Genomic DNA, 26,738 nt, shown 5'->3' with positions numbered 1-26,738 from the left:
AATGGGAGATGCCCCCAAGGGTGGTGGAGAATGACCGAGCTAAGATCCTGTGGGACTTCCAGATACAGACGGACAAAATGGTGGTGGCTAACCAACCGGACATAGTGGTGGTAGACAAACAGAAGAAGATGGCCGTAGTGATCGATGTAGCGGTTCCGAATGACAGCAATATCAGGAAGAAGGAACACGAGAAGCTGGAGAAATACCAAGGGCTCAGAGAAGAGCTCGAGAGGATGTGGAGGGTGAAGGTAACGGTGGTCCCCGTGGTAATCGGAGCACTAGGTGCGGTGACTCCCAAGCTAGGCGAGTGGCTCCAGCAGATCCCAGGAACAACATCGGAGATCTCTGTCCAGAAGAGCGCAGTCCTGGGAACAGCTAAGATACTGCGCAGGACCCTCAAGCTCCCAGGCCTCTGGTAGAGGACCCGAGCTTGAAGGATAAACCGCCCGCAGGGGCGTGCTGGGTGTTTATAGCAGCTGGATAGCTGATCTTATGTATATATGCTATACAATGAGCTACATCCCCACATAAATTTTTAGTGCCAAATGATAAATGTCTGGATGCAGAGCACATTTTAATTTACACCTACAGCAACAAGACAAAGGCAGTGAATGTGGAGAGCAAAACAAACTGTTCTAATGGTTCATTATCTATTATCACCAGGTGGCGAAATCCCACTCTTGCTCCTAGGTTAACAGTGACATCAGCTCTGAAGTGGTCCAGAGGCTCATTAAATCAGAGGAAACAGACTCCTCTGGTAAATACAGCTGCCGCCCACCACCAGCACAAGCATCGCACTGATATATAGTTCATTTCTATAGTTCCTTCCACAGGAAGCAGTGTTAAAGGTCCTGTGTTTACATAATGCTTTCTTCATACTGTAGTCCTTAGGGGACTAATCGGGAGGATAACCACTGAATATATACATATGTGGATTTATGTAAAAGGCACTATTTTGAAACCGTGCTTAGTGACATCTCATCTGTTGTATGTCGAAGGCAAATATTTTCCTGAAGAAATAATAATAATACACTCAAAACACACTCAGCTGCAATCAATCGTTCCATTGTTATGATCGGTGTTTGCTTTGTTCTTTTCCTTCGTGTGCCGCCTTCTTTGCGTTGCCATTTCCTGTTTTTCACACCGACTTCCAGCATCTGTCAGTAGGTGTGTTTGTTTTTTTCAGTTACAGGTGGGCATACATGTGGGTGCAGGGTTGGTGGTCAGCTAGTTTTGCAAGCTTATGATAGACTTAGCCTTTGTTTGAAATACACAACATTGTATTGTTAATGAAGTCTATGAGGAATCGAATCCCTTTCTTTAATCATAAGGATGATTGTAATACTTTCAAAACAATGCGACTGGAGAGATTGCTGTAATATTTTGGATATTAAAGATAATAAAATCATGAAAGTAATTCTGGTAAAAGCTTCATATTTGTGATTTAAATTGAATTATTCAGTACTGTGCAACTTTGAGCTGTGCATTTATACCATCACTATATTTGATGTTTTGAAACCTCACATGACAGGTGGATCTGAATGAGCAACCATGGGACACTGCAGACTCATATGGTAGCATCACATCACAAACTCGGTTGAAACTTAACCTTACCATGCTTTATTTTTCTTTTTTACTCTAACTTGGACCATCATTTAAAAAAAAAAAACATGGTGGATTGATTCAATAAGAAGTAACGACCAATTGAGACCAGGAAAAGGTTCACTAAGCTCATAGATGAAGGCAGCCAAAGAGGTTTCCCACAGACTTCCCTGCAATCTCTGCAGTTGTTTTTGCAATCTCAGGAGTCGCCCCCTGCTGGCTATTAAGAACACTACACATTTAAGATGCTTCCACAGTGAATGAAATGGATATTTCCATTCACAGATATATTTAGTTGTGTTTAATGCTAATTATGTCTCTTGAACAATCTTGCTGATCTGAGCTGAACTTCTAAATGTAATTATTACTTTTTCAGTGTTGTTATCTAAGACCTAGCATTGTTGTAGACTGTTCTCGCTGGCTTTCATTTTATGCTTTGACAATTGAAAACGGACACAACAGTAAGAATTTTCATACTGAACATTTTACCCTTGACATGATATTGACATGATGGAATTTCTGCAATAATTCTGTATCTTTACTACATTCTTGCTGCAAATATAGAATAAATGTGACTTTTCCTACAGTGTTACAGGTGTCATTTGAGGGTTACGTGACATTTACATAAGTATTTCTGCATTTATTCTTGTGGCAGAGGAGTGGGTGACTTCTGGAGCACACAATAGCTAATTTAATTTCCCCTTCTTGATTTTTCTAACCCACAGTTATGCTTAAAGTCATCAGCCCATGCTACTCTGAAGCTACAAACTACAGTAAGCCTTTGTGGTGCTATGGCTGATAATGCTGTAAGACTAGTAGATCTTATCTATGACTGTTTCCTCCACTTTTCAAATTATTTCTGGTTATCACAGAAGCAGTAAGAACTTGATGGTGTGAAGATGTTCACCCACAATGGTGCTTTTTCCTTCTTTTTTTTCTTTTTTGCACTTGTTCCTGTCTAGTTGTTGTCATAGAGAGTGTTTCAGTGAAGTGCTACCAGTAAGTCAAGACCTCTGTTATGATGGACTCTCACATTTCACATGCACTCACTGCGTGGACGCCTCAGGAGAATAAAAATGGCATCAGGAGTTTTATCTCGGGAATCATTATTTAAATGTGCAGTTTTCTAGAGTGAAGCAGGGGAGATGTGCCCTACAAAATCTGGAAAACGTGTATTTGTCCCTCTCAGTAAAAACATGAAAGCAGCAGAAGACATATATTTGTGCTATTAAAGCTTATAAAAATAAAAACATATCCACAATAAATTGACACAGAAAAAAATAAAAATAAATAGCCTGTATTCCAGTCCTGCACTCAAGAATACAACTAAAATTGCCAGAACATCATTTATTTTGTTTTGTATGATTATATGATTAAGACTTACAGTCAGTAACTTAGACCACTGATTCATTCCAAATGTACTTATTGTGTTTACAGTAAGTTATGGTAATAAGCTGAATGATAATTTTCCCAGCAACTTGGATAAACACAGACCTTTAGCATTCAGTTGTATGTCAACACAATTCCAAAGAGGAAAGACATCAGCAACCATCTTAGAGAAGCGACTATTGCTGCCCATCCATCTGGGAAGGGTTATAAACATTTTCAAACAATTTGAGGTCCATTATTATGCACTGAGAAAGATTATTCACGAGTGAAAAATACTGAAGATGATCTTCCCAGTATGTCCTGGCAAATTTGCCTCAAGGTCAGACCATGTAATGTTCAGAGATATTGTAAAAACCTACAAGCTACATCCCAGACATCCATCAGGTAGCATGTTAGATGTTACAGTTAATGACAGTACAATTAAAGGCAAGATAAAATAAGTATGTGGTTTTTTTTTTTATTGGAAATGTTGGCAAGAGAAAGCCTCAGCTTTATGAGGACAGACTAGACCACTGTGGAAAGGCTGTAATTGAAGGCCCCTCCCTGAACCTGGGTCTAGTGGAGGGTTTTTTCTTACTGTTAAAGGGGAGTTTTTCCTTTCCACTGCTCATAGAAGTCAACTGGTAGTTGTGGTTTTCTCTGTTCTCTCTGTAGGGTCTTTACCTTACAGCAGGGGTGGGAGAACTCCAGCCCTCAAGGGCCGGTGTCCTGCAGGTTTTACATGTGTCCTTGATCTAACACAGCAGATTTAAATGGCTAAATTACCTCCTCAACATGTCTTGAAGTTCTCCAGAGTCCTGGGAATGAACTAATCATTTGCTTCAGGGGTGTTGACCCAGGGTGAGATCTAAAACCTGCAGGACACTGGCTCTCGAGGCCTGGAGTTGGCCTCCTCTGACTTACACGATAAAAAGCTTTGAGGCAAATGTTGTGATTTTGTGCTATATAAATAAAATTGAAGGAACTTGAATTAAATTAATGGACAGTGCCACATTTGGTGAAAACCAAGCAGGACTTCCTACCATCTGTCAATGGTCAGTGCAAAGAGGAATAATTTGGGTTTTTTCCTGCAGCCACAGAGCCGGGGCATCTTCCACCCCCCAGTCACTGAGTTGACAACTCCTCTCTATACCAAAGTATGCTACAGTCAAATTTCAGGGCATGTGAAGCTTGGCTAAATTGAGTCATTAAACAGGACAATTACCCCAAGGCTAGCTGAAAATCTACAAAAGAATTGCCTAAAAAGAAAAGAATGAAGGTGTTCCAGTTATTCCAGTCAAAGTTCAGACCTCAAAATGATTAAAATGCTGTGGTGGGACCTTAAGAGGGCTGTGCATTAAGAAATACTTGCAGCCTCAATGAACTGAAGCAATGTTGTAAAGAAGAGTGGGTCAGAATTCTGATTACGACTTGCGGTCATACAAAAACAATTACTTGAAATTAGTGCTGCTAAAGGTTTTTCTGTAAGCTGTTGAGTATGTGCTTAGTTTTCATTTAATAAATAATGAAACAGTGCAATATGTAATGTGTTGTTATTCATCTAAGGTTGTATTTAAAATTTTAGAACCTGGTAAAGACCAGAGGGGAAACCTTAGAGAATATACTTTCTTTTTCACATGACTGTTCGCTGATATTAGCATGTTAGCCCTGTCATAACTGCCAGTGTGAGACGTTATCATTTAGCCCAGTGGTTCCCAAACTTTTTTTGCTGGGCCCCCTTTGTTTTACAAGAAAAATGTTCGTCCCCCCCACCCACGCACAAACACATCCTCCACCCACGCACACCCATATTTTGCTCCATTGCGGTTTATTTCACACCTCAAACATTTAGTAAACAATTAAGCAAATACAAGTAATCTGCAATAAATTACAGGTAGTAAGAAAGTAAACTACTAACTCTTTTACGCTACGTCCACACCTACATGGGTATTTTTGAAAACGCAGCTGTTTCGTCCACACGTAAACGGCGTTTCGAATCACCGAAAATGGAGATTATTTAAAACTCCTTTTTACGTGTTTACGTGTGGACGAGGAATACAGAGTTCGTCAAGCAACGTCAAAGGTATGTGCCTTTTTTCACGTCACGCTGTGCGCCACGTTATTGTTTACATGAGATGAATTGCAGAATGGCAGATAGAGACAAAATACTGTTAATATGACTATCTGCAGGTTTTACATGCTTACATACACACGCAGTTACTGTCCCTCCATTTAGAAAGGCAGAGGCATCACGGTGTGATTATTTTACATGTATTGTTTGTTTTTTTTCCCCCTGTGTAATAATACTCAACATTGCTATCAATGCATTTTTCAAAAAAATGCCTCTCTGTACAAAATGGGTTTAAAAACATAAACAACTGTGGGATACTGTTTGTCCGTGATTTGAACCGGGGAACAAATCGTGGCAGGACCAGCCTGATGTTATTTGTATCCCGCTGTAACTTTACTGTATAAAGAGCAAACATCTCCAAAATGTCAGGAGTAGTTAGTGATTTGAGCAGCCGAAGGGAAAACCAATTCTGCAGGGGAGACCTACCTTGGCACTTGTGCAGGTGAAACCAAAGGGCAGATATGCTTCACCACATTTTCTCTTCTTTGGCTTAGAATGACGTTGGTTTGGAAACATATTCAGCTATGCTTCATCTCCTGTTTTGCGTTTCTGTGGCCGCCTGGTGATAGCAGTGTCCTTTTTCATACTGCGCCCCCCCTCCCAGGGGGTGGGCCCCACACTTTGGGAAGGTCTGATTTAGCCAAACCTCCTTTCTGCCTGTCCGTAAAGAGCTGGGTATACAATTGTGAATGGAGCCTTTTTAAAATTTTGTTCATCTGGCCCCAAACTACATTAAATTATTAATATCTCTAACAGTTTTTGGGATGACCTTGTTCAATTTTGGTGTTGACTATACTTCATTATACCGTATTTGATTCCTTTACAAGAAAAAAAAATATTTGAACAGAATTCACAGCTTTTAAAATTAGTTCCTTTTTCAGTTTGTTACATTTGTGTATTATAGTTTTAATTTTTGAACCATCATTCCTAATTATGAAAAAGGAAGACCCATATCGTCTTCAATGGTGAAAATGGTGAAAAACTGGCAAAGAGCGGGAAAACATGTCAAGTTGAAAACTGACACCACAGATGTCCTGTTACTTCACTTATACATCAAATCCAAGAGCTAATTTACATCCAGCGGAAACATGAATATGAGTGAAAAATCTGACAAAAATAAAATAAAAATCTAAGTAGTTGCGCAACCTCCCCAAGAGAGAGCTGGCAAACAAACAAAACCAAAGCACCACCACTAAATCTTCAATTTTACATTCATTGATTAAATATAAAATCTGATCAGCTGCATTTTAAATGCTTTTTAATGCGTTCAGTAATTACAGAGACAGTGACAAGACCAGCGTGGAATAATGATATTTCTCTAACAAAGTTTGAGCAAGATAAAAAATAGATAAGTAAATGCATTTTTCATTACATTTAATAGAATGAGATTGTTGTAATTTGCTAATAATAGCCATCATCACAGAGACCTGGGACCCCATTAAATGGCACACAACAGAGCTGATAGAGTATTGCCTGCACAGATTGCGCTGAGAGGAGAGGCTGTTATTTTGCACAGCTATAATCAAAGCCATAGTGATCAACAGACCTGCTGAGTTATAAGCTGACATCTCCTTAACACTAACAGCAGACGTTGGCTCTTGGCGCTTAAAGTAGATTTAGAGAAAAGCAGAGTAGAAGGAGAGAGGAGAACGACTTTTTGGCATCTCTGTGCTTTCCCCTGGTAATTTGAATTTTTTTTAATCACTACGCGTTTCTGTGAAGCCTAACCAGGCAAACAAAGAGGCTTCAAACAATGCAAAAAAACCAAGAGAAGACCTTGGATCTGGCCTTGCTGAATTAATGAACCACAACTAATTGGGTATTCAGTTACTCTAAGCCCTTTGCCAAACAGGTCATATTCAGTATTCAGCCCAACAGGAGTGGTTAATCCCCACAATTGACTTTAATCTAATTAGAAAACAGATCTCATGTGTATTTTTTAGTAAAAAACACACACATTTGTTTTCAGTCTGTTGCATAAAAAGTATCCAAAAACACCAGTTTCATTAGATGGATCTCCCCTGCTGTTGGCGGATGGAAATACAGCGTTTATAAAAATACAAATTCATCAAACTGCATGTGCATCGCATGTTCATGCATACTACATCTACACTCTTCAGCTCATGCCTCAACTCCGTCACATAGCAACGATTTGGTCTCCATAGAAACGGAATTAAATTTATAACAAAGGATATTTATAACAAACTTTCATCAACAAATTCCCTGAATAGAAAATGCTATTCTAGCAAAGCTTATTCTTTGTTTTTGTTTTTGTACTCATCGAGGGACTGCCTGAGATGTTCTGGTCGTTCGTTTCAGGTATAACAATATAAAAAATGCAACTTGGAACGCAATAATGGTTCATTCATTCACTTAAGATGCTGGGAAAACACCAGATAAATATATATATACTTTATTTAGTGTTGAAAGCTCTTTATTTTAAATAGGAAAAAAATGTAAGGAAAATGGTTTTTAAACTTTATTTAGGGGGGAATCATAAAGTTTTTTAAGCATTTTCAACATATTTTTTTTTAAATCAGATTTTTCTGGGGTTTACATACATGTATGACAACTGAAACTAAAGTTATAGCTTTCTTTATAATAACCCAGAAAACAGAAAGCTGAACAAAACCTTAATTTAAACAAAATACATTTAGATCTCATTTTAGAGTCTGCCTAAATGGATGGAGTTGCCTATTTTTTTTTTATTGGTAAATCAAATGTGGATGTTCAATCTTTTATTGCTCTAAGCTTGTTAAAAGATTCTCCAGACTAAGAAGCAGAGAAGTTAATTATTCAACAGACTAAATAGATTTACTGGGACTTTACTTCGCACTGGACTCAATACTTCACAGTGGCATTTAACTCCCCTGAGCCTGAACAGATACCGTTTTTAACACAATAGTCTTCAGCTCTGGTCTTTGAGATTCAGTTCTTGGCAAGTTTAATAATTTAAAAATTATAGCCACCCTACATATTGATTTAAACTGTTCTATTATTGCATACTTAGAATGAAGATCAGACACTATAGACTATAGACACTGTAGGCAGGATATCAAGTCCACTCTGCGTTTGCTTTATATTTCTTTGAATGACTGGTTGTTTATAGAAGCTTCATAGGTATATCTGTAAAGAAAAGTCTGAAAGATCTTTCAAACCATTTTCAAGATGATGTACAGTACATGTTTCTCGTTTTCACAACTCTCCCGGTGACCAGATGACAGTGTCTCTGCAGGGATGCGTCCTGCTGCTGTCCATGAAGCCAAAGGTCATCAGCTGCTCACCGTCAGCAGGATGAGAGTCTTAAAAACTTGCTGCACAGTGGGAACTCTCACTTTCCTGTGGAGCGATTAACAGGAAAGCAACTTTTTTTCTTCTTTTTTGTTGAGAAGGAATCATGAATGAAAACAGAGCTGGGGAAGAACGAATAACTTTACAATCACTTGTGTAATAGTTGCATTCACTGCTGCAATAACTGAAATGGCTGTAGTGAAAACTTATGTTAACAAGAGGGAGGAACAGGGGTGAAGAGTGGAGGAAGGTGCACACAGGTGGACTAAATTGTATGTAAAAGGTGCAATCTGAAACAGATAGGAGGCTGTACGGTGGTGGCAGAGGGAATGTTGGATATATTGGACAAAGGATTTTTAATGTGGAGCTGCCAGGGACAAGGAAAAGGAGAACACCACAGCACTGGTTTACTGAGGTCATAAAGGAAGCTAGAGAGTTGGTGGGACTGAAAAGGAACATGAACGTGATTTATTGATGAACAGAAATTAGGTAGAGGTGGTTGGTGGTTAGACTCTGATGGTGCGTCTCAGCAGAACTGCACCCCAGCTGTGAAAGGGATTAGAGCAGGACCCCTGGAGCCTAGATGCTGGTGGTGGAGATGAAGGTGGCTTGTATGGAGCCTGACATGAAGAGAGGTGGAGATATGGAGGAGGTGGATTGCACAAAGGCGTCTGCAAAGGAGAAGGACAGTGAGATTTAAAGTAGGCGTCATGAATGCCGATTGGCCTGGAGAAGGCTGGGAGAGGGTGATTGGACTAGACCAGTGATAAAACAAACAGTTTGACAGCGTGGGAAAGTCGGAGAGAGCAAGCTTAGATTTAGCCAGCACCACCTGCGTGTGGACAGATGTGAGGCCACAGATCTTCCTTATTGAACCTATATATAATATACATTTAGTTTGCTTGGTTTGGTGAGTTTAATTAATTTGTTTAACCCTTTAAAACCGGTCAGAGCAGGCACGCTCCGTTTTGCGTAACTATTTTTAAATCCTGGTAGCACTGCAACCATGTGAGCTAGCGCAAAAATTTTTTTTGCGTATGAAACCGGAGGAGTTGTACTTACATCTTATGCCATCAGCTTGTCCTAGGTCACGGTTTCCATCCACATATAGCTTTGCAAAAACTGCATAAAAAGCGCTTGCAGCAACAAAAATATAATATTCCAGAAACTTGCTTTGGATCCGATCAGCTGTTCATAACACTTCCTACGTCCATCAGCTGAACTATGCATGTCCCTGCCCAAAACTGGAAGTGACGTCATTTTCGCGGAAATGTAGTTTTTTACCATCAAGGCCTCATGAGCTTATCAGAAACCGGAAGTGACGTCATTTTCGCGGAAATGTAGGTTTTTACCATCAAGGCCTCATGAGCTTATACTGGTGTTTTTAAAAGTTATGTTTGACTTTATGACTTTCTGTGTCGTTTCTGGGATGCTTAGGACTCATATTGCACTGCTGGAAATAGTTTATTTTGATGCATATGCTGCTTTTTTGCAAATTTGCACTATAATATTTATTTTCGTTTTTCCTGCAGTGTATAGAAATTGGTGTATTTCAAAAACAAAACTATGAAGACACTCAAAATAAATTTCCTGTGGTGGGAAACTAGTTTGTGCAACTTTTTTGTATTTACAGTTTTGAGGGATAAGCCTCTTAAATTTCTCTAACTAGAAATATATATAACGATTTTAAATTTTTTTGTCGTTTATTGCACTTTTTTGCAATTTATGTAATTACTATGCACTTAATGCATGCATATTATTAAAATTTAGGCTGTAATGGTTGTATTGATGTATAGCAACTTGAAATGCTCCCAAAAATGGCTCTACAACATGTAAAAATATAATATAAGCTCTGGCGGACTTGGTTCTATGGTAGGTCTTAAAGGGTTAAACACTCTTTTATAAGCTCCATCGATTCCTTGTTGCTGAACCTCTCTGGTGTTTCTCCAGTCCATTCAAGTTAAACATAAGAGAACCCAGGGTGAAGCTGGCTGAAATTTCCATTGCATGTCCATTTCATTTCTTAAAGTAGCTCACTGTCATCCCTCCATACATATTTTTAATGGACAAAAGAGAAATTAAAATGAAATCCAGACACAGTGGCTACTAAGAGGTAAACTTATATTAAAAAGTGGATCCAAGGTGTCCCCAGAGTCAGAAAGCATAATAACTCTGTGACTGTCAACAGCATTTTCAAAGTGTAATGCTTATTTAATATGAAGCTGCAGTGAAAAACTATTGTGACCTCAGCCTCTCTACTTATTGGTCTCTTGGCCTTTGACTGTGTGGATGGGTGTGTGTTCTCACTTGATTGCAGTTTTCCGGTAAAGCATGACTTCATCTGTTTTCATTACTCAGAAATAAAAAGTCTTTTTCTTCTTCGCTTTTCAGCTGCTCCTTTTAAGCAGTCGCCACAGTGAATCATCTGCCTTCATCTCATCCTATGATCAGCATCCTCTTCTGTCACACCATCAGAATCCGAATACTTTAGTAATCCATAAGGAAATTTGGCTGTTTTACTTATCAGCCTTTGTTCCTGTGTCTGTCCTTGTCTCATCTGTTTAGTTATTTTTAGTGGTCCCTGCCTGGCTCTCCTGTCGTGTCCCCTTACCTATCTTGTTTTCTCTGTCTTGTCTTTGTACTGTTAAATGAGTCTTATCTCCTTATCCAGCCTTATCCCATGATGCATTGAGTATTTCTTCTTCAGTCACCTTTCTCACTCACTATGTGCTAATAGACCTCTCTGCATTGAATCATACCTGTTATTAATCTCTGTCTCTCTTCCACAGCATGTCTTTTATCCTGTCTTCCTTCTCTCACCCCAACCGGTCGCAGCAGATGGCCCCGCCCCTCCCTGAGCCTGGTTGTGACGTAGGTTTCTTCCTGTTGGACGGGAGTTTTTCCTTCCCGTTGTCGCCAAAGTGCTTGCTAATCCGGTTGTTCAGTCTGACGTCACTAGCCGTGTCTGGGCCTAAACGCCGCTGCAGGTCCATATATCAAACGATCACTATGGCATTACTGAGAGTTGAAAAATTGTCTAAAGTCTTTCATCTTTAATAAAATGATCAGCGTTCTGCTCTACCAGGTGTGACAATTGAGTTTAACATCCAGGCATCCATGAAAACGGAATTTATGACATTTAACGGAGTTAGAAGTTAGCAGGAAGTTAGCTCGCTAGCTTCTATCTAAATACAATATAGCATGTCCTGACTGCGGGGTGTTGGAAACAAATTAAAACGTACAGCTCTGCTATCACTTCCAACATAAATGAAGACAGAAAACTAAACAGCAGTGACGTTTGTAGGGTTACTGAAGTTTGGCTAGCTGGTATATAATGATGTGCTACGTGACCGCTAGCGACACAGCTATGTTAGCATAATATAAACAAGCTAACTTTTTTTCCACTCGATAAAAGTTAACGTGAGTGTTCTCGGTGGTTAGGAACAAATGTAATCGCATGGCAGGATGCTGTAAAAGGACCAAACTTCAGCCAGGAGAACAACTGAGATAATCCATCCACAATACGAGGTTAGTCATTCATATACTGCTGCATGGGCTGGGCTGTAGTTACATCCTAAGGTTTTAAAAACTGAGCTTAAATAAATGATTAGCGGTAATAAAAGCCGAGGGAGGTCAACAGTGATCACTGACTGTTTTAGGAGCTTTTTGAGATCAAATAGAAGAAAATACATAACATTAAACATGCTAACAACACAAAAGCCATATTAAACGCAGACTACTTTAGGCCCGGAAGTAGGATTCGTCGCGTCATCACTGAACAACCGGATAGATGGTCATTTCACTGTTGGGTTTTTCTCTGTATATATCATTGTAGGGTCTACCTTACAATATAAATCACCTTGAGGCAACTGTTGTTGTGATTTGGCACTGTATACATAAAATTGAATTGAATCTCGTCTCTGTGTTTGGGGTACTTTCCTCCCTGTGCCAAGTTGGTATGTCTGAACTCTGGGTCTGTCCCTGTTGTTGATTTATTTTGATTTTGTTTCTTGTCCAGTGTGTGTTGTGTTCAGTTTTGCTTCCCCTGTTGTTACTCTGATTTAGTTCACCTGTGTTCCCAGGTGTGTTCCATCTCTCTGATTACATCATGTACATTTAAGCTTTCTGTTTCCCCTTATCGTATGTTCTGATCTCTCTCATCTCTCCTCTAGTTTTGTGTCCAGTATTTCATTTATAGCGTCCTAGTTAAGTTCCTTGTGTTCTGTCTCTGCCCAAAAATAAAGCTGCCTTTAAGTTTAGTCATGCTTCCATGTCCTAAATCTGCCTGCTTCACACATCACATCCTGAAACTAACATTCAAATCATATTAACTCTGACAGTTACACAGCAATGTCGGGAAGCATGGTTCATTAGTGTTATTAGTTCCGAATGGGGTTTTCCATCTGTAACACGACATGAAAAATGTCTACATCTGGCAGTTTTATCCAATTTATGGTATTGTAGAATTAGTTTAGGTTTTTCAGGGGACAACAAAATCGCACTGATGATGGAGAGATTTCAAAAACTCACAAAAAACCCGTGTGTCAAATATGATACACTTGGCGTTACAGGGGTTAAAATCTGGCTTGCTGCAATAATCTTGTAATAATTTTTGCAGTTGTGGAACACTTGACAATTATCTCTAATAGGGCCATATATTCTAACATTTCCTCATAATTTACTTCACTGGAAACAGTTTTAGCATAAACAGTACTGTATACACAATTCTGATGTTTCTTTCTGTATATTAGCCCACTAATGGCATTGCATTAACAGAAGTTCCAGTGCTAGCATTAGCCTTCTAGGGGACTAGGGGAATTATGGATAAGGTTATGCAGGTCACACTGAACATTTATTCTCTGGAGAGGAGAATAATTCTCTGGGAAGAGAAAAAACAGTTCGTCCACAGCAAAAATGCAGCTAATAACACAGTGATGAAAGCAGAAATCATTATTCTGTTACAACAAACGCATCATCTCGGGTTAATCATTTGCTTGGCTTTGACACTTTGCTATTATTGGTGCCCAATTGTGAGCTCCTGACTTATGGCCATGTGTGCTGCCAATACAGAGGCTATGACAGAACCATGGTGTCTGTGTTTTCGACTCTGTGTTATGTGAAGGCGTGATATAACTGCACTCTGTCATCAAACAGCTGCAGCTAGCTCCCCAGTGCTGGATTCTTACATATCCTCACAGTGTCATGTCGGTTTTATAAGGTCTTGTGAATTCTGGGCAATTTATTTTAAAATGTGTATTATTGCTAATACAAAAGCTTCAAACACAAAGAATAAAGTTATATTACAATTGCGATCTCACAGTGAAGCTGTAATGAATTCCTAACACGATTCTTTTGTTGTTTTTCTTCTGTCGTTTCACAGATTTCTTTGACAAAAAAAAGCATTTCTACATTTAAAAAATTAACTGAACTTAATACCAATCTAATAATTCTGTTATCACACAGCGACTTTACTCCTGCATGACTACAGAAGGAATAAATAATAACTGGAAGTCAGCAGAGCTAATCTATGATTTGTAAGCAATATTTTCACTTTTCAAACTGACTTCAAGGTGAGTGTGTTCCCATTTACAGACATATTTGTTTAACACATAATCACCAAGCTTATCTTTAATTAAACAAAAGTCATTCAGTAGTTCAGATGGTGTTTTTCTAACCTGTCACAATCCATAGCTTTTCTCAGTTTTATAATTAGAAATGAAATAATGCTTTATGTTACTGCATGGTACTTACAGGGAAAATGATTAATTTAATTTGTAAAATTAATCTGAAACAAATCTAATCTGAGAGAAATTACCCTACTTACTGGACTCGCAGAGGGTTTGCAGATCTTTAATTAGGCACTTAGATTTAATTATTCCTAGAGGTACTGTGCTGTGTATCAGGTACATATACACTCAGTTGCCAGTAGGTACAGTTTAGACCCACTTTTGCCTTCACAACCACGTAATTCTTTGTGGCATAATTTTAACAAGGTGCTACAAATATTTCTGAGAGTTTTGGTCCATATTGATAGGACAGTCACACAGTTGCTGCAGATTTGTCAGCTGCATGTCCATGATGTGATTGTCCCATAGAGATACATTGACTGTGGAGGGCATTTGAGTGCAATGACATGTTGCATTATACTGGTGGAGACAGCCATCAAAAGATTTGTATAGTTAGGTCAGAAAGGTATGGACATGATTTGTAACAATACTCAGGTAGGCTACTTTATGCTTAGTTGCTACTAAAGTTGCATCAAAGTGTGCCAAGAACCAACAACCTGAGCCACTGATGCAAGCCAGGATGGAACCATGTCTCAGCAGAAACACTCAGGACAGGCAATGTTTTTCCAAACCTCTATTGTCCAGTTCTGGTGAGCCCTTGTGAACTGTAATCACAGTTTTCCAGTCATACTTGACAGGAGTGGCACCCGGTGTGGTCTTCTGTTGCTCTAGCCCAGTGTTTCCCAACCACTGTGCCGTGGCACATAGGTGTGCTGTGAGAAATGGTCAGGTGTGCCATTGAAGATTATTTGGTTCCACCTGATTAGTAATCTAAGCGAGAAGTGTGAGTAATGGGCAGAACAATTACCTTCTCTTCTACTAGAGGGCAGTACAACTACCTGCTCTAATTAAATGGATTGCCAACTGCCAGTAAAACAGAAGAAGACGCAGAAGAAATTACATAATAGTCATGCTGGGAGTGAGACAACGCAGTACGTAATAGCAATGGATAAATATTTGAAAAGAAAAAGTAGTCAGTCTGACCTGGTCCTGGAGAAAATTCTGACTGAGATGAAGGCCCTAGCATGAGTCGTGGTCAGAAGAAAGCAAAAAATACTGGGGGTATACTGGGGACAAACAGAGCCAATTCCACTATACCTGGTGCGTGCCAAAAGGTCAATATCCTTTTTGTGACATTTCTTGTTTGGTGGTGTGCCGTGTGATCTTTCTAATGTGATGGGCTAGAGCAAACACTGCTCTAGCCCATCTGCTTCACGGTTTGATCTATGTGTTCAAAGATGCTCTGCATAGTTGCTTGTAAGTAGTGATTACTTTTTCCTTTCTCAGCTTAAAGCAGTTTAGCCATTCCCCTCTGACATCTGGCAACAACAAGGCATTTTCACAAATAAAACTGCTGCTCGCTGGTTATTTCCCCCTTCTTCAGACGATTCTCTGTAAACTTTAGCGAACTCCCAGTAAATCCACGCTTTCCAAAATATTACAGCAGCATATTTAGCATCCTTCATTTGGATGTTTGGTTTGAACGTCAGCAGGTCATCTTGACCAAATCTACACATTTAAATGTAAATGTATGAGTTCCATCCATGTGATGATCAAATATGTGCGTGAACAAATATTGAACAAATAAATAATAATAATAAAGTGGCTCAATGAGTCTTTGACAGGGCTTCAAGTGGGTTAGAGTCATCCAACTGTCATGTTCAGCTTGAGCAGGTTGTTCTCTCCCCTGACTGACAGAAGACGTCTCACTTTGGACTTTCAGTAAGATTTGCGCTGCAATACTCCCCTATCAGCCCGCCAAGTGAAAAGTGACATGTAAATTGCATATCAAATTTACCACTGCAGAATGTGAGGGTTACATGGCAGCTGTTAATCAGTGGAGGTTATAAAGTGATATGATGTACGGATGTATTTTTCTGTGAAGGGGAGATGGTTTCACTTTGAGCAGTGTGTGACTTGAATTTAAAAATCAATGTTTATACCAAAGGCAGCACTAAGAGAGTAGTTTTCCCGTCTCACTGCACATGCTCGTTCTGTTTATTTTAAATTTGTTAGCTTACCATCCTTCTGCTACCAAAAGTCTTCAAATGCCACGATCCCGTCATTGATTTTCCTCTGAAGACATGATCAAAGAGACTCAGAAGAAACTGTTAAACTTCCTCTTTTCACCTTCACAGGTCTGTTTACCTGGCTAAGAAAATGTCTAGCGTTGGTGAGAGGACACAAAGGTCTGCTTAGTCATACTGAGAGACTAAAGAGCAGGGGCAATGCTTCCAACTGTGGGAGGTTTCTGTGCTTTAAAAGTATTCCTCTAAATTCTTTGCAAAAAATCCATTTACAGATATCCTGTCTAATGGTCAGTGTCTAATAAAATGTGCTTCTTCAGCTTTTAAACCCTGTGCATCAGTGTGTTATTATATACTCAATGCAAAGTGATACAAGGTTATGTTCCTATGATTTCTAAGAGCCATGTACACATATTGGACTTTCCATGAGAATTGTGCACTCCTTACACTTAGTTGCATAATAAGAGGCTTTTGTTTCCTCTGTTTCAGGTCCTGGTTAATGGCCTGTGTCGTTTGAGAAAGGAAATGACGAGCTTGCTGCTTGGGAAACTATATGAGCTGGTTCACTACTTTATTTTGTGAAGCTCCCTGCCAGGCACAAAAATGTTCAGTACTGTCACTGAGAAATAAGAAAAAAATATATATACTAGAATTCATGTATAAAATGTATAAAATGAGAGAAAATTGTTGCGCATAAATGTTTTTTCATTAGAGTAATTATGCTCATGTGGGGGTAATGTGTTAAAAAGCTCCCTCCCCTTTCAATTCTTTAACTTCTTCACTTCTATTTGGTACATGGGGATCAGTCAGGCCCGGGAGCCGCCGTCAGTTCCTGCAAAAAATTAAAAATGATAAAGCTAATAGTCAGGGCTGGGTCAGGTCATCGTAAACCTCTCTGTAGTTGTGCTGAAAGCCTGCAGTGCTGTGGGATGTGCTTAGTCCTTTCCTCGTGTGCTCTACACTCTAATTGAGAGAGAGTTGCGATAACTGCCATAGTGTTGTCATGAGACATGCTTCCAACTGAAGTGCATTAGTTTCTAATCATGATCCTTACACCAGCATGCCATCACATCGATTTAAGACCATATTTATTTGTTTATTTCTTTTCTACTCTCTGTAATGTGTGCTTCCACAATGACTAGTTAGTAAATGATTAATGATGTTTAATAAAAAGTGGTCCTCGTATAATGTGGTTCCAAGAGCTGAGCTTATCTTTACTCTGTGGTTGAGATCATTTAAAACTTTGAAAAGTATTGTGTTCACTTTGGAAAGCAATTAATCTCACTTTTGTTTCAGTCGGAGATGTTCTTGTGGTTTCTTCGCTTCCAATCTAATCTTTCTATTAAAAAAGCAATAAAACTGGAGGCAGGGGTCCATCTGTCAAGGTGTTTATAATGTTGAATACGGGCGTTGGAATAACGATATCTGATATGATGCAAAGTGTAAAATTACATAACTGTCAGTCTACTAGAGATATTTTCAATCACATACGTAAATTAACGCTGCGATCCTTAACTGCAGAATCTGGAGAGGTGTTTATAGTCAGGTGTGAGTCGGGCGAGAGGTTGTCAGAGGTTGTTTTAACATATCCAATAGGTTGATAATACTTTTCCGCTGCTCAAGATAATTTAAAACCATGCACTTGAATCTGATAAATGATCATATTTTTACCACCAACCTCGGTGTGCTCTGGCTGCTTTTAAGCCTTTTAAGCCCACTGTGTGCTCACCAGAGTCTTTGTTATCCTGCTTAATAGAGCATTACTTTGAGAGGAAGCTGTTCAAGCTGAGCTCAAATTTTAGAAACTATCCAAACTATTTTACTCAACAGATGGACCATTACATCTGCCAAAAAAGGGTTTGAAATAAATCCTTGGGTTATTTTGAAACATGCAGTTTTTAGAGCATCCAGGTTGATGATTTTATATGTTATGGACTCGAGCAAACCCGTGCAGAAAGATGGTGTGTTTTAATGCAGTTATCTGAAAAATTATATGGCTTACTGTGTGGTCATTTTAGCTTTTATATCTTACGTTATGTGTATATTGTTTCTTTTTCAATTCCTTTCTCTCTGTTATATTTAGCTTATCTGTTGTCTTGTTTTAAAAGGTCTGTTTGTGAAGATGGATGACTCACCTTCCACAAACCACATGTACCAAAGCAGCCGTCAGCAGGGCTAACACAGAGAAACAGACAACCATTCGCACTTCTATGGGCAATTTAGAGTCATCAATTAACTTAACCCCGCTAACTGCATGTCTTTGGGCTGAGGGAGGAGTCTGAAGTACTACACAGGCCCAGATGGTAGATTTAAACCCAGGTGGAGTCAGTGTTTTAACAGAAGTTATAATAATTGCTTGCAAGTTAGCTTAAATAAATACTAATTAATAGGCAGTTCAATTCCCATATTGATCAGTAGCGTCTTGTGTAACCAAAGGTGCTTACAATGTGCAGCCATTAGTGGAAGACTGCATGTTTTTTACATGTAAAAACCATTAACAGTGCATTGTTTGAAAAAACTGTGTGACCCATTAGCTGTGGAAAGTAGGCTGGGGTCACAGAGACCTCCCACACATTTACACACTGTCATAAATTGTGTTCATACTCGTCCACCCTGTGACAGCTGGCCCTGGTCTATTGTATATTAATTTTCCTCTCTCTTCTTTTGTTTCAGCACATACTGAGGTCATCTTTACCATTTTCTCACACTCAAAGAAGTTACAATATTGACACTTGCGCTGCCAAGTTGCAAAGACTTATGAGTGATCTCAGTCAAACAGACACAGCTGCGATTCTTTGGTGGCGAAATCACATTTTGGACTGCTTTTTGTCAAATCCTGAAAATTATCCATCTGTTTATAAGCTACTGTCCATGCAATTATCAACAGAGAATATTTATTACATAAAATATGTTACGTCAAGTAGTAGAAATACACTGTGACTTGTGATTTCATTGAATCAAACATACGTTTGTAAAACTAAAGATTTAGTCAGTGGATCCCAGCCATTTTGGCTTGCAGTAATCAGGTTGCAGTTGTTGTGGTTTCACCAAAGATATACTGTTGAAACTGTTAACACTCACTAAACTTCTAAGATTTATAAGATTAATTTCAATAATTCTTGAGACCTCAAAAAACTGTAATAACTCTACAGCCCAACAGATTTATCGTGTGTGCTCTCAGCGAGGCCCAAATATTGTGAACTACTGCATTAAGATATTTACATTAAGTATTTAAAAAATAGTGGCTTCATATATTAGCATATGTATGCATGAAGGCACAAAGTCTGTGTGCCGATGTTAATGCTACAGATCGTTGGTGACTTTTCCACACTTATGCATCCTCAGCAAACACTGACCAGACGCCTTTACTTTACGTGGTAGTTCCTAAACACTTCCTCTTTGCAGTTATACAACTTACAAAAATTGGGGAGAGAAGATGTTTCAGGAGCTGACCTACTGCAGTGAGGACTCTTTCAAAGGACTAATGCACGGCAGACTGCATTTACAGGTGATTGATTTGATAAACTTGCAGCAAGGGGGCTGAACAAAGTTGAAGGTATTCCCCAATATATTTATCCATATAGTGTATATTATTTATATTTAGTCTTGAAGAACAATATTTTAGTCCTAATGTGACACATTTTTACCTTAAAATTCTTCCTAGAAGACATGGATTTTTTTTTAGCTTTCTTTTGTTGGCAAATGTTGTTAAATGATCTGAATATTTCTTTCAATAATGTAACCACTGCGGCAGATTGTATCTCACCTTGTTGCACTGGCTTCATAAACCTTCAGGCTAATTCTTCCAGAGAAACGTTCTTATCCCGCCACAACAGGTCAACTAATGAGAAAATTAGACGACCGCTCTCATTTATCTCACCTACTCGCATTCAGTATCTTAAATTATGCAAGGCTGGATAGATCATACAGAGCATTATTATGAGAAGCCCAAACAGTAATACCTCGAGTATGTTGCAATTTAGTCAAAACTGGTAATAACCAGAGATAATGAGTGTGATTCTCATTAGCTTCAAGGCCTTTGTCGAACTCAAACTGCAGAGGATTTTTTAAATTAGTGTCACCAGGACCGCTACATGACCAGCATCAACTATTTGAAAGGACTGTTTAAAAAAAGCAAAGCCATTTTGGGTACTCTGTTGGCAATGAAAAGGGAAAGAGCGGCTGTTGAAACAATGCAGTTGTGCGAGTAAGACGGCTTGTTTGTTTTGTTTGAATGGAAATAAAGATCTTTCATGTTCAAAGAATGCCTCCCACAGAGTATCTTTTCCTCTTTTTCCCTTCATAGTTGAAACTGTCGAGCCAAACAGTGGCCGAAAGGCTTTTAGTACCCTGTAGCAGTTCAATGTTAAAATGCCCGTGGATAAATGCAGAGACGCTTGGACACATTTAAATAATTACCAGCAGGCTTTATTCTTTAGAACCACAAGCTTTTATAAAATCGATATTTAACTCTTGAAACGTAGTGGCTCCATCTTCACAGTTATTGTGGGTACGAGTCAATTCTTATGTGCCGGGCAGTCTGAGTGATCGTGTCCTTGAGGTCAATTAGCCTTCAGAATCAGAATCAGAATCAGAATACTTTATTGATCCCTGGGGGAAATTATTTTTTGTTACAGTGCTCCATTTTAAACCAACATTAAGACAAGACAGACAATACGCTAACTAAGAATAGTACAATATATACATATATATACATACATACATACATAAGTCACTTATAAATAAATATTTGGAAAAGAAACATGTGTAGTTGTAGCAGCAAACAGTGTGTTAAGTGGATGCGTTGTACAGGAAGATGGCCACAGGCAGGAATGATTTCCTGTGTCGTTCAGTGGTGCTTTTCGGTAATCTCAGTCTCTCACTGAACGAGCTCCTGTGACTGACCAACATGTCATGGAGTGGGTGGGAGGTGTTATCCAACATTGTCTTTATCTTGGACAGCATCCGCCTCTCCGACACCACCTTGAGGGAGTCCAGCTCCATCCCCACAACATTGCTGGCCTTACGGATCAGTTTATTAAGTCTGTTGGCATCTGCGACCCTCAGCCTGCTCCCCCAGCATGCAACAGCATAGAGGATCGCACTGGCCACCACAGACTCATAGAAAATCCTCAGCATTTTCTGGCAGATGTTGAAGGACCTCAGTCGCCTCAAAAAATAGAGACGACTCTGGCCCTTCCTGTAAAGTGTTGTGGTGTTTTTAGCCCAGTCCAGTTTATTGTCAATGTGTACTCCAAGGTATTTATAGTCCTCCACAATGTCAACACTGACCCCCTGGATTGAAACAGGGGTCAAGTGTTTCCTGGTCTTCCTGAAGTTCACGATCAGTTCCTTGGTCTTTGCCACGTTGAGCTGCAGATGATTCTGCTCACACCACGTGACAAAGGAGTCGACCACAGCCCGGTACTCTGTCTCATCATCCCTGCTGATGCATCCAACCACCGCAGAGTCATCAGAAAACTTCTGAAGATGGCAGGTCTCTGTGCAGTGGCTGAAGTCTGTGGTGTAGAGGGTGAAGAGGAAGGGGGAGAGGACAGTCCCCTGTGGTGCCCCTGTGTTGCTAATCACCTTGTCAGACACACACTGTGGGAGACGTACATATTGTGGTCTTCCTGTCAGGTAATCAACAATCCAGGACACCAGAGAAGCATCCACCTGCATCGCTGCTAACTTATCACCCAGGAGGGTCGGCCTGATGGTGTTGAAAGCACTGGAAAAGTCAAAAAACATGACCCTCACAGTACTCGCCGGCTGGTCCAGATGGGTGTAGACACGATTGAGCAGGTAGATGATGGCGTCCTCTGTTCCGAGACGAGGCTGATAAGCGAACTGAAGGGGATCCAGATGTGGTCTTACTATGGGTCGCAGCTGGTCCAGGATGAGCCTTTCCAGGGTCTTCATGATGTGGGAGGTCAGTGCCACGGGCCTGTAATCCTGGGGGCCACTGGGACGAGGCGTCTTTGGTACAGGGACGAGGCATGATGTCTTCCACATCACCGGGACCCTCTGCAGACTCAGACTCAGCATAAACAGTTTATGAAAGACTCCACACAGCTGGGGGGCACAGGCCTTGAGGACAAGGGGACTCACTCCGTCTGGTCCAGCAGACTTGCCTGAGTGAAGTCTCCTCATTTGCATCTCAACCTGGTATTGAGTGAAGGTGATGGGTGGGGGAGGGGTGTCAGGAATCTCACAGGAGGCAACATGTGAAGAGAGAGGCTGGCACAGTGGTGTGGCTCTGGATTCCAGGCTGACTGCAGGTGAGGTTGTGGGGGTGGGAGCAGACACTGTGGTGTCGAATCTATTGAAAAACAGATTCAACTCGTCGGCTCTATTCTCACCTCCCTCAGTTCCCCTGCTGTTGGTTGGCCTGAATCCAGTGATGGTCTTCATGCCCCTCCACACCTCTCTCATGCTGTTCTGCTGGAGTTTCCACTCCAGCTTCCTCCTGTAATTGTCCTTAGCCTCTCTGATCTTGTCCTTTAGTAACACCTGGACCTTCCTCACCTCCTCTTTGTTGCCCCCTCTGAAAGCCCTCTTCTTGTTGTTGAGGAGGGCTTTGATGTCCTTAGTCACCCACGGCTTGTTATTTGGGTAACAATGAACAGTCTGAGCTGGAACAATGGAGTCGGTGCAGAAAGTTATGTAGTCTGTGATACACTCAGTAAGCCCATTGATGTCCTCGGCGTGAGGCTCACAGAGTGTTTCCCAGTCGGTCACCTCGAAACAGCCCTGTAGTTCCGCTATTGCCTCCTCTGACCACCTCCTAACAGTCCTGGTGGTCACAGGTTCCCTCCTCACAATTGGCACATAGCGGGGGGTGAGGTGAATCAGGTTATGATCTGACCTACCAAGTGGGGGCAGGGAGGAGGAGCTGTATGCATCCTTGACGTTAGCATACAGTAAGTCTAAAGTTTTCTCTCCCCTGGTGGGACAGTCCACATATTGTTTGAATGTTGGTAGTGTATTGTCCAGTGATACATGGTTGAAGTCACCCGAGATCACAATAAAGGCACTCGGGTGCTGAGTCTGTAGCCGAGCTATGGCAGAGTGGATAGTGTCACATGCAGCTGTGGGGTTAGCAGAGGGGGGAACATAAACAGCCACCAAGATGACGTGAGAGAATTCCCTGGGTAAATAATAATTGAGGGAAATAATGAGTGTGGTGCCCCAGCTTTACCCTGCTGCTTAAGACCACTGCGGCCACACTTTAAAGACATTATTCACAAAGCATCATTTCATAGCTGTGAGTAAGAAAAACTTCCTGACTTGACAGAAAGCGCTGAGTTTATTTCACTTTGCAGAGTAATCAGAACTTTGGAGTGCTTTTCACATCAACCACTTTTGCCGAAGACTCATCCTAATTAGAAGTGCAATGTCGGATGTCTAAGATAGAAAGGGAAGATGCTACCTGAACTTCAGTTCCAGTAGATGTATAAACATAAAACTGCAGAAGTCTCACATACATCACCAACATCAGGAAATGAATGAAGGTAAATATGCAAAGCATGATGATAGATAGACAAACTGACTGAAATGGGATTCTCAATCATGCTGGTGCCATTAATGTGTTTTGGAACAAATAACATGGCTCGCTGTGAGGAACAGACTGTAGAATAATTTTCTGCTTCAGTTTTGTTGAGTGAACTTCTAATATCTCTTTTTCTACTCAGCTTTAATTTGTCACGGCTCAACGGCACGAGGGAACAGGGATGGACACAGGCGCAGAAACCAACCCGGAAGCGAGGTGACAGAAAACAAATGATTTATTTCCGCCCACAGGGAAAACAAAGGTGAAACACAAAGCGACGCCACCACACTAGTGGCGCGTAGGATTCGTCTGTGAAAATGAGGGCGACCTAGACACCTCTAGGAGACGGCTGAACAGCGGGGACAGCGGGGAGGTAGAAACAGGACTAGGTAGGGGCCGGGGCACTGGAACAAGAGGAGATCACGATCAGAGGGATCCAGCAGACAACCAATAATCCTCCGCAGTTGAATTGAATTGCCTTACTTGGTTTCAGATGGAGGGGACAGGTGGAGCGGAAAACCCGGAAGCGGTCGAGGCGTGGGGAGGCAGGCAGGTGAGCAGTGGGTCGGCAGGCCACGTTGTGTGAGCAGCTGGCGGCCCAGGTCCAGGAGGACGGGAGCGAGGGGAACAAGATCTCCACTCCGGGTGCTATCGCTGAGGATAAGAAAAGACAGGTCAGTCATCACACGGCGTTAAGACAAGGTTTTAGGATGCTCCACTGAACTAACATGGGAATAGCAGATACTCAGGCGATGAGTGGTTGAGAGCGCAGGTCTGATATACCGCTGGCACGATTGCTCACAGGTGGTCAGCCAGGGAGGGGCAACCGGACTCCGCCTAAAGGAGGAGGAGCCGCTGTCTGAGACCTGCAGGTGCCCAACCAGACCATGACATAATTAGCAGATGTGCGTCTGCCTACAACAATTTTCTCTAAAAATGAAAGTGAGACGCTGCACTGATTAAAACCTTTGAAGATAAATTAAACATGCATAAAATTGTGACAAGATGTGAAGTGATAATGCCTGATACTGTACTTGTCAGTTTTAACATGCGCATACACTTAAAATAGCACATGCAAGTTTGGAAGTACAAAATTTGAGACACAGCATGCCATTTGGGTGTAGCTTTAATACTGTGCAAGAAAGTGATTAATTTCCTCACATGTACCCAGCCTAAAAGGTCCCTTTTATATTTTATCATGTGTGGTATCTAATGATCCTATGATACTATCAGGAAGTCACTATTCATTATCTGTAAAAATTTGGAGATAAAGTTGCCTTTGAGGTCTGCATTTTATTTTTAGGTACTTTTAGGGGTTCAGAGTGTCTTCAATGAAGGGTGGAAATTCAACCCTTAAATCAGTAAACCAAGGTGAAAATAATAATCATTGAGAGAAGTGATGAAGAGGTGTAATTTCAGAGAGTACATAAATTCTCAACAAAAAGGTTAAAAGTGTATCAGCAATTAGCAATCAGCAATCAGCAAGTGAACACCTGTAGACACAATCACTGCCAGTGCTGGCTTGATGAAAACACTTCACTAAACATCCAGTTTAAGCATCCAATTCTTGTTTTATTTAGCTCTTATTGTATCATATTTGGATGATGTTCCATACTAAGTCACCCGGTGCCTGCTGCTCATATGTATGAGAAAGCACAGTGTGTCTCAATCCTAATATACTTTGATTAATAATTAATAATTGCAAATCCAACAAAGGTGGATTTGTTGCTACTGTGATTTCAGAATCTATTTAGGCCCCTTGTTTGAGCGCTGCAGCATAGCTGGAGCTCTCCTAGCACCCATAAACTGGCCCACTCAAGTGTCAAGCCAATATCTGCATATATTAAGACTTAGTCATAAAAAACAACAGGCTGTCTTTAATGGGAAAATAAAAATGCTCTGCAGACAAAGACTGCAACACACACATATTTTTAGCAGCATAGCCCTAAATGTGACCGTGTTAGTCTGTTAATGACGTAAACATCTGTGCCAAATAGATCCAACAGAATAAATGTTCATTTTTGAAGAAACACAGCTTTTTCTACGCTGGATGATTTTCTCTATGCTTTGACTTGGGTCAGTTTTATAGAATTCATTCGCTAAGTTTTATAAAATAAAATAAAATAGCTGTGTATGACTAGTGATGGAAAAAATACAGGTAAATGAGGATGAATCAGAGACTCTTTAGGTAGGTCTCAAGGCTTAAGGCACCAGATTCACTCCTTTGTAAACTCTTGCATACTTGTAAACTTGTAAACTATGTAAAGCCACAAAACATACGAGTGAATGATAGATGTTGAAATCTGCGAGATTTAGATAACTAAAAGCAGACTAAAGTCTGAAAAGGGGTTCAAACATTTATTACCAGTAAAGATTGCTGTAATGCTGCTTTCCTGGATTTACAAAAGCAGGTGTTAAAAATCCCCCAGTGAAACTATAAAATGTTCTTCCAGCACTGCTCGACATACTTGTAATGGATTTTTATATGACTGGCTTAGTTTCCTCCATTGTTGACAATGTCACTGAATAAACACTCAGTCAAACAAATGTCTCCTCACTATACTGAGAGTCAATTTTAAATCACATTCATTCATTGCGGTCTGCTTATTTTAAAATCTAGTGTCATTATTCCTTTTTATTCCTTCTTCTTTGATTCCTTTTAGCTGTACTACCTTCTCCGTTTTGTGTTTTTAGTTGACCTTTTTTTAGTGTGGGTAACACCCTTGCTCCTGTCATGTATGATCTGCCTTTTTTTGCAAACACATTTAGACCGTGCATCTTGTTTGGAATTTGCTTAATCAATAAACCTGACATTCTTCATACAGGGAGTGCAGAATTATTAGGCAAGTTGTATTTTTGAGGAATAATTTTATTATTGAACAACAACCATGTTCTCAATGAACCCAAAAAACTCATTAATATCAAAGCTGAATGTTTTTGGAAGTAGTTTTTAGTTTGTTTTTAGTTTTAGCTATTTTAGG

The sequence above is a fragment of the Diplotaxodon limnothrissa genome, linkage group LG20 (assembly GCF_057381915.1).
Source record: "Diplotaxodon limnothrissa isolate DT_005_m linkage group LG20, D_limnothrissa_male_GT1.1, whole genome shotgun sequence".
NCBI lineage: Eukaryota > Metazoa > Chordata > Actinopteri > Cichliformes > Cichlidae > Diplotaxodon > Diplotaxodon limnothrissa.
Note: the sequence above shows the minus strand (reverse complement) of the source record.